Source organism: Schistocerca piceifrons, chromosome 3, assembly GCF_021461385.2.
Source record: "Schistocerca piceifrons isolate TAMUIC-IGC-003096 chromosome 3, iqSchPice1.1, whole genome shotgun sequence".
Taxonomy (NCBI): domain Eukaryota; kingdom Metazoa; phylum Arthropoda; class Insecta; order Orthoptera; family Acrididae; genus Schistocerca; species Schistocerca piceifrons.
Window position 1 is genome coordinate 373,225,013 of NC_060140.1, and position 13,320 is coordinate 373,238,332.

Genomic DNA, 13,320 nt, shown 5'->3' on the forward strand with positions numbered 1-13,320 from the left:
ACGCACATTTCTGTTGCTCTCAGATTATGGATAATGAAAAGCAAAGCCATCAACAACACTCCTTATAAAAAGCTCATTCCTTAAAAACATCAACAGTCTCTTGACAATCACATGGTATTGCAGTCTAGCATGGCTCATGCAGAGAGAATGCTGAAAGTCTTCTTTTCACAGGAACAAAAGTGTATGCAAATAGAGAAATCTAATTATCTTTGAAGGGCAGTGACTATTTTTGTGGTTAAATACACTGGTAAATAAGTTGCAAGTTTGTTTTGTTTGTGAAGGTGAAATGAATATCTATTTTAATAAAGCACTGCAGTATTGTTTTGCTGCATGAAAATGATCGTTTAGGTGTATGACTACATTGTTGTTGAAATGCGTTTTTACAAACATCACAACTAAAGACGTGTACAGTACTGATTATCAAACTAAATTACGAAATTGATAGCATCCAGAGTAAGCAAGCATTCTTAGAGCAGGAAAATATTTGAGAAAGAGAAAGATAAGTTTTGTTTGACATTAAGTGTGTGCTTTTTGAATTTAGTGGTAATGATTCATTAAATCTAAGCTCAATCAAAAATTCTCATACATTGTTCTCCTGTTCCTCTGACTAAAGGCATAATTTTAGTGCTTACACTCTGAAAAACGTGCATTTTTGTAGTGAATTTGTCGGAAGGATCTTATGTCCTTTTTATTGTTAACTATTACAGCAGTAGTGGGATAAACTATGCTCTGGGCCCGTTTTTAGTGTGGGTTTGATGCATTCAGTGGCAAACTTGGTTGAGTTAAGACTTCCTTCTTTTCCCTTAACCTTCTGTTATGGTACCTGATTTATGACACCCTGGGGATTGATTTATGGCCCTCTAAGCATACTCCATCCTTGTAAGAAACCCCTCACCCCTCGCCCTACCCTCCTCCTGCCCCACCTCTCTGGGAAATGCCTAACCCTCCCCCTCGCCGATACAAGCACACGTTTGATGTCAAATTAATTGACTAATTAATTAAATTGACCAATTAATTACTCCTTCCCCCTCTGAGAAATCCCCAGCCTTCCTCCCTCAAAGAAGCCCTGTACCTCTTATGATATCAAATTATTGACTAATTAATGAAATTGATCAGAAATTGGTGGGAAATTGTTTGTCCACTCTTATCATGTCATGGGTTGTCGTCCTTGTACAGTTAGGTCAAAATTCTTACTGCTTCCAGTGGTGTTCAATCCCAAAGCCCCTCAGTTCCCCACCTCTCTGGAATTATTGACACACTTTACATTGATATAAATGTCACATCAAATTGATTATAGTATGTGGAATATTGCTTATTTAAGCAATATTCGGGATACAAGGCTGTGTGAGGAATATTTAAACAATTTGCACCGTTTTTTCGATCGCTAGCGGAATACTTTCCACATAAAACACTTCCCACATGCAGTTATATTGCCATCACCTTTTTCTGCGAAAAGAACACTTGCACTGCAGCTGCGGCATAAGATCTGAAATGTCATATGTCCCTTGCAGTAGCTTCATCGCCAGCAGGACTGTGAGCCGTGCGTCGGCTTTGGTAGTCGGTACATCCCTTTTGTTCTCACACTTCCATAGCTATGGAAACCTGCATCGGATAGAACAATTGCACTCCAGAAGAACCAGGTGGCCCTTCCGAATACTGAGCTGTGGGTGCCTTGAAAACAGGTCCACTACTATATCAAATTACTTGACTATTTAATTAAATCGATACCCTCTCTGTGGGACAGGTACCTGAAAATTTAAAATTCAGCTCAATTCCATGCTATGTCCTTAAACAATTAGCTGGAGGGGCTGGACTGGTGTGTGTCTCTCAATACCACTATAGGAAATAACAAATTGATCAACAAGGAATTTGAAACTGAGATTGAGTTTTTAAAGCACTATAGAATTCTTAAGTTTGTTCTCTGTGCTAGGTTCGGAAGGAGGAGGAAGGGCCTACTGCATGAGAGGATAGTAATGACAAATACCACTACAAGACAGAGTCCACAGCGATGTATTGAGAAGCACTAAACACTAAGTAGAACACACTTGAACCAAGAACCAATATGTAGTAATAGTTGTGGCTCGATGTCAAAGAACACTGAAATACCCCCACATCCCACTCTCTGAATCCCTATGACCCACCAGAGAGGACTGCCCAGTCATGGAAGGTGCCAAAGATGGCTGGAGTGATACACGCCACACTGAATCTTCTCAAATTTCCGTATAAAAATCGGAGACTACTCGCAACATACACGATCACGAAAGCTGCCCAACACATACTGAGTATTAGTCTACTATTCACCCTACCGGAGGGCGACACAGTTAGGTCAACTCCGTCCCTGTTTCCCACCTCAACAGTTCACAGGCCTAGTGACAGCTCGCGCCTTAAGCTGGAAATGTCAATTAATTCTAGTCGCCGCCTAACGCTGCCAACACCCGCACTCCAGGCAGAGTCGCTCTAGGAAATAGGGCCACCTATTTATCAGTGTAATTACGATTAAATATTGCCACCGTAGCGCCAATATGGTGACATTTGGCAATGTGCAAAGTATTAGAAATACCTACTCCTGACGGATGTGGCTCTGGAAGTATCAAAATCTGTACCATTCTCATGAATGAACATAATTTTCCACGTAAAATCTTTCATCGCCTTTATCTTTATCGATGCACTGAAATAGCAGTTTTTCCTATTCAGATCTATACCTCCCTTACAACTGGACATAGTCATTTTCTTTGCACATGTTAGAACATAAGCCACAGTAATCTTATATTGATACACCTACACATGTCAGACAAACAGTGCAGTTATCGTTCATATGTGTATAGTACCCGAAAAAATTATGGTAAGTCCACACACTGGCTAGGTGTCTCGATTCTCCTGAGTTCTAGGAAATTATGTCACATTTAAACCTTCCAGTCAGTATTTCCGGAATGTGCTGCATTCCATCAAGACTCTCTCAAATAAGTGTTGTAAAGTGCAGGTGTCTGGCACTATGTGATAATCAACAGTGCTGCCATGGACGAAAGGGTTGTAAAGACATCACCGATGTGGGTTGGTGTACTGTAATAAACGTCGCAATCTCTAGTGGAACAAAGACCATGTGAGGTTCTGCTTAGGGTAACCAATGAGAGGACGTTCTGTGTATGCATTTTGTTACAGCCGTATTGCCTGTCCTGTTTGTAAACTATAGCTCATTTGAACCTTTGCATTGCTATATTGTGCAGCTGTTTATGAAATGAATCTATCACCCCCTTACGGTCGGATATACTCCTCAATATGTAGAAATCACTATTCACCACGTCAAAAATATCCTTTCCTTATGATTTTTTTTTCATGAATAGTAGTATGATCACTTTCCACAAACGTCTGGTGATGTGTTCGAACATAAGCCACAGTACGTTTACGTTCAAGCAGCATAACGTTTCTGACTGTCATTTAAAGGTGTGTAGCTTCCGATAAACTTACGATACGTCCACACCAACACCAGCTTGGTGTCGTTTCGCACTGCCCAGCAGCAAAACCCGCCTGCCACACAGTCGGTATCACATATTTGTCGTGGAATAAATGGTGCAATTACTATTAAAAAAGCTCTCACGTCATTTTTATTTTCTCGATTTTGCCGCTTCTACGAAACGCTTTCGTATTTTTGATACTTGTGAATCCAGCCACACAGTGGTGTCTTATACATTCGGACAGCCAGATGGGAGTTTATGTGACTGAATTTGAGCCTTATACCTCGTTTAAACGCATAACTATTGTAGACTTAACACTCAAATAAAAAAAATTCTCGATGAAGACAACACTGTGTGTGCAATACAGTGGAGTACATCCATTCAGGGTTAATTTTCAAGGGTAAAGCGAACGGCTAGAGTAACGTTCGCGTGACATAATGTTATCGCAAAACTGTTCTGTATCGAGTGTAAGCACATTTTAAGGTCCTCTTGCTAAGCACCGTACCTGTTTGACACTTTGGAGGGGAACACACCGAGACAGATCTGATGCAGCCATCAAAAATGAATTTATCACGAAAACAAAGAACCTCTTAGAACGTCTTACAAAGACTTTATTTGTTACATGCTAGAATGAGAATACAATGACTTAATGATACATATTAAACACGTCTGTTTAGATCCTATAACATATATGTCGAAACTGAACTTTCAAAATAAATGCCGTGTTATGTAGAAATCTCCTATAGGATTGAATGCAAAACATGCTTTATTCCAAATGTCCAATAGATTTCTCTCTGTTACTTCAGTGCACCAGTCGTATATAACTGAATAACCACTATGACTCCATTGTCAATCAGTTGTTCAGTTTCAAGTGCGTGCAGGATGTCTGTGAATAAGATAATGCTGTTGGAGGCTAGAAGGAACAGTAGCAGCACTGCAATTCTAATAGAGAAACTGAACAGTGGTGGCGTGTGTACAGTGTAAAGTATGGTCGTGGATGCTGAGGTCCGTGCTTTAGCTATTGCTATTTCAAAGCTGCTAAAGGGGAATACAGACTGTACAACTCTGTTTTATTCAAGAACACATATGTCACAACAATTAGTCTTGAGGACTATGGATTCACTGGAAAAAGATAATGTTACTGCTTACAAGATGATTGAGTGGGAGAAATCATTAAATGTGCATACTATGCCCTGGGATATTTATGTGAAAGTGATTAAGGGTCGTCCCCACTTGAACACTCTTAATTACTGCATGTTCCCTACTCATCTTATGCCATTACTATGTGTTATATACCACAGATTCAATTTGCTATCTGACTTGTTTAAAGGGGATGAACTCATTTCTAAGTATGAGCACCGCTTTAAGCATTATGACTCAAATGCACTATGGTAGACTGATGGACCACCATCAATTAAGATGTATTCTTTTGGATATATAGCTGTAATGATCAATAAAAAATCATAACATCTGTTCCGTAATCACAACTGTCAAGAAAGATGCTACCACTCTTTGTAATAACCTATTACTTACTTCATGACTTCTATGTTGATGATGTACGGTTCTCATTTAAAGAGGCTGCATTTGCAGCATACACAGAAGATGTTAATACAACAGAGGCATTCTCAATAAACATTGCATCACCGAGGTCTGTCAGGGATGTGAAATGTGCAAAAACACAGAAGAGTGCAAAGTGGAAATGGGCAGATGGATCTTCCCCCCTCATTCTACAGTGGCTGCCTCTGCGGGACAGTTCATGTAATACGTTGTGGTAGCCGCCGGCTCCACTGCAGCTCTGTACTGCCGTCCATGGACCATCCTCCCTCTGGCAACGGCTGCAGCAGCAGGACCACTAGCACTGGCCCAATTCCACAGCGTCTGTTCTCCCTCCGCCATCGCGTCATCGCCGGTCTCACGTGGTACACCACATACCTCTCAACACATCACTGCAACCAGCTTCTTTATCTAGTTGTAGTTAAAGTATTAGTAACAGAGATGATCTTGAAGGCAGTGGCAGTTCCTTCTCCCATCTTTTTAGTGAAGGACATCAGGTCAGTGAAACCATACTGCAGTTAGAATACTCGATGACTGCAGACGCCTTTAAGGTGCGATCTCGTTCAGAAGGATTGAGAATCCAGCAGGAGGGTACCGCGACCCTGTTGGTTTCTAAGAGCATGCCGTCCTATCATGGAAGCGGCGATCCACAAAGTTGTCAATGATCTGCGGTATCCCTCTATTAAATGCAGTGTGGTGCTCTGCCTCTCGAACTATCGCAACCCCCTCCCCCCCCCCCCCCCCAAAAAAAAAAGTTGCCTCTGGCATTGAAGAGAGAAGTCTTCATTATCTTTGGGCGAAAAAGGCGTGATAACGTGGAGCACATCAATCACCGAGTGGTTTCGTAAATCCATCTTGAGTGCTATAATGAGTTGGTTTTCTGAGATGGAAGTAAGAGGGTCAGCTAAAGCACTCAGTCAAACACTACACCTGGACATTCATACACAAGTCTATGATCTGGTAAATGGAGGGTCTAGCTATATCAAGCTCCCTAAGGAGATAGCTAATAAGCAGACATGCAATAATGTTGAAAATAGAACCGATCAGGCTTATTTTACATGGTCAATCCTAGCTTGCGAGAGACATTAGGAGAAAAATCAGCAGTACACATCTCAATATGGTAGACATCTTGACATTCATAAGCATTATAACTTTAATGGTATCGAATTCCCCATCAAGATCCAGGACATACCTAAATTTGAGGCACAGAATACTGGAATATCAGTTCATATTTGTGGCCTGGAGAAGGAAAGCAAGTCAAATGAGCAGGACAAGCATATTGCTGTCAGCCCCCTCCATTTTTCAAAATTCGTTGGTGAGTGTAAGATGCACGTAAACATGCTGCTCTTCTCTGAAGATGATAATTATGGTTATGTTTGGATCAAAGACATGTCCCAACTTCCGTTATTTCAATAGGATAACTATAAGTGTAAAAAGCATATTTGATTTAAGGTGTCTCAATTATTTTTCCTCAGACAGTTATTAACAAAGAATATGGTAGATTGCGCTTCCATGGACCCAGTATGTGTTGTTATGCCTACTGAGGATAACAGATAAGGTTTAAAAATGCTCGCCATCTGGAGTGATGCCCAATTGTAGTGTACACCAACTTTGAATGCCTCCCCGCCCCTGTGACCCACTGTGAAGGTGACCCCACGACCTTACATACCATGTTTACAGAAAAATACGTACCATATGCGGTAGCATACCAAATTGTATCGCCCTACGATTCGAGTCTCAACTGCTACCAATCTTTTATCAGGGATAATACAGTAGTTTGGCTGCTCAAGGAGCTCGAAAAACTTTCATGGGAGGTTGACTATGTTCTCATGACCAAATCGAAGGAGAATGAAGTTTTTTTACAATAACAGAGTTGACTGTTATATTTGTGGGCTGCCATTAGATAGAAGGTTTAAAAATGCTCGCCATCTGGAGTGATGCCCAATTGTAGTGTACACCAACTTTGAATGCCTCCCCGCCCCTGTGACCCACTGTGAAGGTGACCCCACGACCTTACATACCATGTTTACATCTTATGGGGAAGTTCCGTGGTGAAATACGTGTTACCAAGGCACATAACCGTTTTCTTCCATAATTTAAATGGATATGGCGCTCACTTTCTAGTTGAGCACTTGGCTGATTCCGGAATGGAGAAAGAACAGGTCAGTGTCCTACCTGAGAGTGTCGAGAAATACATTTCATTCCCCAAACGAATGACGCCAAGAATTATGCTCCACTTCCTTTACATGTGCAGGGAACACTCCAGAAGCTTGTTGAAACTCTACCTCAGGGGGATATGCATATCATATGAGCTGCATTCCCCGAAGCGGAACAATTTCAACTTATTACTAGTAAGGGGGTTTTCCCGAACGAGTATGTGGATAGTATGATAAAACTCAACGAAACCAGACTACCCAATATAACTGCATTCTCCAGAAACCTTACGGATGATGCAAAGTATGACTGCTGGAAATTCAACATCTTCACTTTCGGAGAGTACACATAGGTTTACATGGACAGGGACATGTGCTTACTTGTGGACGTTTTGGAGAGATTCAAGGGTCTATGCATTAGCACATATTCTCTGGATCGTACATTCTATTACCTAGGTTGTCTAGGGACACAATGCTTAGGAAAACGAAGTACAGTATCTAATTATTGACCGATACTGACATGTTTCTTTTCATTGAGGGAGGGATCTGTGGGGGACTTTGTCCATGTGTCCATAGGCATGCAAAGGCAAATAACACACCAATGGGAGACAGGTTCACCACAACCCTTGATTCGAGTTACATAATGTACTTGGATGTAAATAACTTATACTAGCATGCCATGCAACAATCACTGCCGATTGGTGGGTTTTGATGGGTGCCTGAAGATGAATGCAAGAGACTAGCTGGAAAAATGATGGAGGGTTTGGCGGTTGATTCTGATGTGGGACATGTGGCAGAGGCAGAACTCACATACCATATTAGTTCGTATGATGCGCATGCTGATTTGCCGATATGTCCAGAGCACCAAGTTTCTCAGGAAGGCTCCAACCCAGAACTGATGGCAACACTGGGGAATAAGTGGAGGTACATTATTCAATATTGTAACCTCCAACAGCAGTGTCTGAGCTCGACGCTGGAGATGATTAAAATCACCTGGGCTATCTCTTTCAAGCAGTCCCCCAGGTTGAAGGAAAATAATGATATAAATAAGAGAGAGAGGGCTTCTGCAAAGTGTGACTTTGAGAAAGAATTTAAAAAATCAATGAATAATTAAATTTTCAAGGAAATAATGAAGAATTTGAGGGAATGACGTGAAATTTTGGTTAGAATCGAATGGGATGGGCGTTATGGAGTAAGAAAATGCATTCCCACACCAAATTTGAAGTGGGTACACCATATTCAATAAGAACTTCATTGCTGTGGAGATGGAAAAGACTGCAGTAGAGTTTACGAAACCTATCTAAGTTAGACGGGGGTGCATACGAGACCTATCAGAACGCTACATGTACTGCTTTCATATGAGTTTGCAAAATCTCATTTTGCAGATCTTAAATTACTTTTTTATGGATACAGATAGCTTCATTTATTGGGTGAAGAATTGTGATCCATATGAAGTAATGAGGTATCATCGTAATGCATTCGACATGTCCTCATATATGGCCAATAATCCTTACAGTATTGTTCCACACAACAAGACGTTATTGACCTTATGAAAGACGAGGGGAATGGATTGCTGATTGTGAAGTTTGTATGTATGCGATCAAAAATGTATGTGTATCGCACATTGGAAGGTGCCACAAAGAGGCGGGCTAAGGGTGTGCATCATATGGCATCGAGAGCCCTCTCTATTGAAGACTATTTGAGGTTCCTGTACAGCAGTGTTCGTGGTGCTGTACTGCAGCAACTACATATGGTACAGCAAACTAGTAATCGATCGAGGGGACATGAAGGTGTACACTGTGCTGCAGTCTAAACTCAGCCTGTCACCTCCTGATGATATATATATATCATGTGTGTGTGAAAAAAAGTTGAAATAGCATAAACAAAAGAATTAAAAAAAAGCATAAACAGAAAAATTACTTGTATCTTTATTTATTCATATGCGATGTATGTGTATCCCATAAATACATATCTGTGAACCATGTACATCTTGTAAATAGAATAGTTTTCACCTGTTGCTAGCCATCCAAGACAAATTAGTTGTTAAATGTACGCAGGCAATCAGAATAATTGTAAAAACCTTTGCTATTGGGGCTGTGGAAACTAGATTATAAACTAGATTATAAGTGTGCACAGTCCATCAGAATTATTGTAAAAGGTACGCTACTGGAACTGTGGAATCTAGTTGTAGTAGTAAAAAATAGCGTAGATTTACATATCTGGAAAAAACTGTAAACAATATCATCAAATGCGACTGGGAAAAACATACAAAAAAGCGTTCTCAACCAGTTGTTGTAGTACGTAAGTTAAAAAGTATGTCTGCACTGGAGTAGCAGAGCCAAATTTTACTGCAAGAACTGAATTTTAATGTCAAGAACTAAACCATAATCTCAAGGACTGAATTGTATTTGTGTGAACTGGAAAACGAAAACATTCGTTACCTTACGTCTTTGTTGTTATTTACAAAAAACTATCCCCTATTGCATTACGTATGTATATATAAAGGCTGTGCAAGACAGAAATGACATTACTTTTTCTGAAAATGAGTACTATTAAGGATGCGTAGTTTAAGTCAGAGAATAACAGAAGATATGGAATGGGTGCACGAATTACGCCTATCCTGCGCGCGAATTATATTATGGGAGCAAGAGGCACTTGACCTCGTCCGCTACCAAAGACATATAGCAAACATCTCTAAAAAATTATATCTAGGAGAACCACAGACATAGTGTCTGGACGAAACTGTATACTGTCAAAGTGGGAACAAGGTGAACAGAAATCGTACACATATTATGAGGTAAAATTTCAGTCATTTCTAAAAATAATTTTACAATTTTATAAGCAGGTCTAACAGCAACACTATTTTCACACATCTTCTCCTTGAGTTAATGGAGAGCAGGACATCCATAGAATTACGTGTCTTGAATAGCAGCAAACTTGAAGATTTGATGTATTCATGAGATCTTCTCCTTCCCTTGAAGTGGATGATGGTCGAATAATCAAAGCGACGCCACTACACTATATAGGGTATACCAGGATCGTCCCAGTGAATTCCTTGGTAAAAACATGTTAATCACTTTGCGGTTCCCATGTTTTAGCACACTTCATATCCGTGAAAGATCTCGGTGATGCAATACTGGCTGCAATTGTCTCAATTTTGCCAGTATCTTCCGTGTATGTCATATCTTTAAATACGAACTGTCTACACTCATCATCATAGAAACCCTGAAGTAAAGGAATAGCTTATTAAAAAGAGTAGTAGCATCTTATTTGGCGGCTGTGGTTATGGAACAGTCATTATGATTTCTTATTGATCATTTCAGCTATACATCCAACACAATATATCTTAATTGATGGTGTTATTTTGACAAGTGACACTGAGGTACAGCATATGGCTGTGGAGTGGGATGGCTGACCTGAGGGAAAAAGGCAATAGCATCATTCACAGTTGAAGAACAATTACAACAATTTATTTAATGAAGCTACACAGCAAAATATGTAAAGGAATTTCCTCTTTAATTAAGCAACATATCAGTCAGCTTACTGAAGAATTTAAAGAAACAGCAGGAATTATTAGCAGAAACCTCTTTAGATGTTCAGTTCTTTTACTTTACTTTTACTTAACGCTAGTTCAAACAGATGGGTTTACCTTTATTTCAGTATCATCAATTTATTTCAGAGTTGTGGCGTTAATATTTGTGAAGAAAAAAATGACATAAAAACTTGGAATTAAATAATACAGTAGAAGCATCAATTAGGTAAAATTTTAACCACTTAAAATGTTGGAATTAAATGGTTTAGTAAAATAATTATTCAAATATGAAACGAAAAAATCTTAGTTGAATACAGTCATGAAGGGTTTAAGTCAGTTAGTTTAATTATGCCAAGTCACTATGAAGCAACAGTAACTTTGAGATCAGGATGGAAATGCAACAATCGCTCAAGCTGTAATGACTGGAGCCACTTGCCAAAGAAAGCTAAGAACCACTGCGATCAGACAAGGCATTACAGAAATCTATAATAAACTAAAATTGGTTTGCACAGTTACTGGCTGAATAACACACAAACCAATATACAACCAGAAAGAAACGCAAAACAAGAACTGTGTGACAGTAAAAGAAACCACACTCGACTGAACAAAGAGCAGTTCTAACAGTGGATTTGCTGCGCACTTCTCATTACCAAACATATGAAATTTCGTTCAGCATTACTAAAAATAAAATGAAGTTTGGCTTACTTTTAATTCATTAAGTAAAACTCATAGAATATTTTATAACATGCCAGGCTATCATAATCTTAAATAGCCACCTTAAACGTTTCACAAATAATGGCAAGATTATAATTACAGCTTGGGAGAAATTTCAGGAAGCCGCTACTACTAAGGGATATAGGTTAGAATAATCTGGCCTGCAAATTAATGTCCATTATAACAAAAAGAATAGTAGAGAGCAGGGCTCTCAAGTTCCCATAATGTTTACAATCCAAATGGCAGTCTACCAACACCCATGAGCTTTTAATGTAACAAGTGTACAGAGAGCTTAATCACTATAATCACTTAAGGCAGCTTGCAGAATTAGCCATATAGGAAGCTCCAAATAGAATTTCACTAAATTCGAAATTATTAAGCATAGCTCACTATAACATGAGAACCATGCCCCTTATCATTTTACCAATCCACATAGTTGGGAATAGTATTTTAAGCTCATGAGCTCACCCAATGATTTCCCTACTAGTTGGTTGTAGCCATAAGCTTAAGCTACGATAACATTCCCCCTTTTTTGGGGGAGGGGAGGGGGGATTTGGAAACAATTACGGCTTCCTGGTACAACCTAAATACAAATAACAGTTCAAAAAAACTTTCAACAAATTCTGGTTGGATGCCTTATTGCCAGAAGCACAATAATTGTACACAAATTAACTGCCACTCGCAACTGGCAGGGAATAGTCACAAAAGCAAGGTCCAGATGGTGTTCATATGCTTACTTCCCAGGACATAGGTTGCCAGAAACAAATAGTGGACAGGTCTGTGCGCCTGATGTATAGCTTGCATTCAACTCGCACCTGCCAGATAAAACATGCTCCTTACTCAAAAGAAACACTGCCTTCTTGGTATGATTTCCGCCTAACCCAGCAGTTCCTGCCAGTCTTTGGTGTTTGGAGCAGCTACTTGGAAGCACTCTCGAGCCACTGCCAGGCCACACTCTGACAAAGGCGCACTTATGACCACAAAGTCGAGTGGTCGAGGTGAACTGCATGACTCATTTATCTGATAAGTTTCCCTATAAATGAATCAATAGCCTTTTGTTGCCTGGCAGTACCCTAGAAATGTCAGCTTCTGTGACTCCTTATCCCAGTTTTTGCGATGTGCTTTCAGAATGTGAACATTGCACTGCAAAAAGAAATTGTCAAATTTGATAAAGAAGGGTTTCTCCTCTACCAGAATTCATCTCCAAGTGTGATGAACAGAGAACGATTTGTTAAGTATGCAGCTGTAGACACAGCTTCAGTCAATTACTCCTTTGGCAAGTTGGCATCGAACACCATCATATGGGTTTTGTCAGCTGGTGTTTGATTAGCTCTGGAGCAACACCATTTTGGCGTGGACTTCATTGTACCGTAATCTCGTGGATCACACCTTAAGATTTCAGGAATCTTTTTAGTTTGTAGGTGGCATATTCCTCTTCACTGTCAGACCACAATTACTCGATACTTCTACCTGTCTGTCTTTCCACCATGAATTTGAAGTTTTCAAACATCTTTGTGACCTCAGACATATCTTCAAAAAGTAGATGAATTTGAATCTTGAATAATCGCCATTGTGAGAAAATGACGATTTCCACCAATAGATGTTGCCTTCATTAACCGTCACAAATCAGAGTGTATTAATACCAAGATGTTTCAGAATACTTTTTGCTAATTTTTGATGGAGGACGTGACTGTTTTCTCATGATGCACAATTCACAGGAATTTTTGACCGCTATATCCTCATTTCATCCCGTTGAAATCTTTGCCAACTTCAGAATACTTTTGCGATTTGTATGTTCTAGCCTGCAGTGCCACAAGAATGCACTACCTTTTGTGTCATAACATTGTTTCAGTTCATTTGTATTCAAACAGTAGACGCAATTCTTAGGTGATGCTTCGGCAGTTAGTTCACCTTC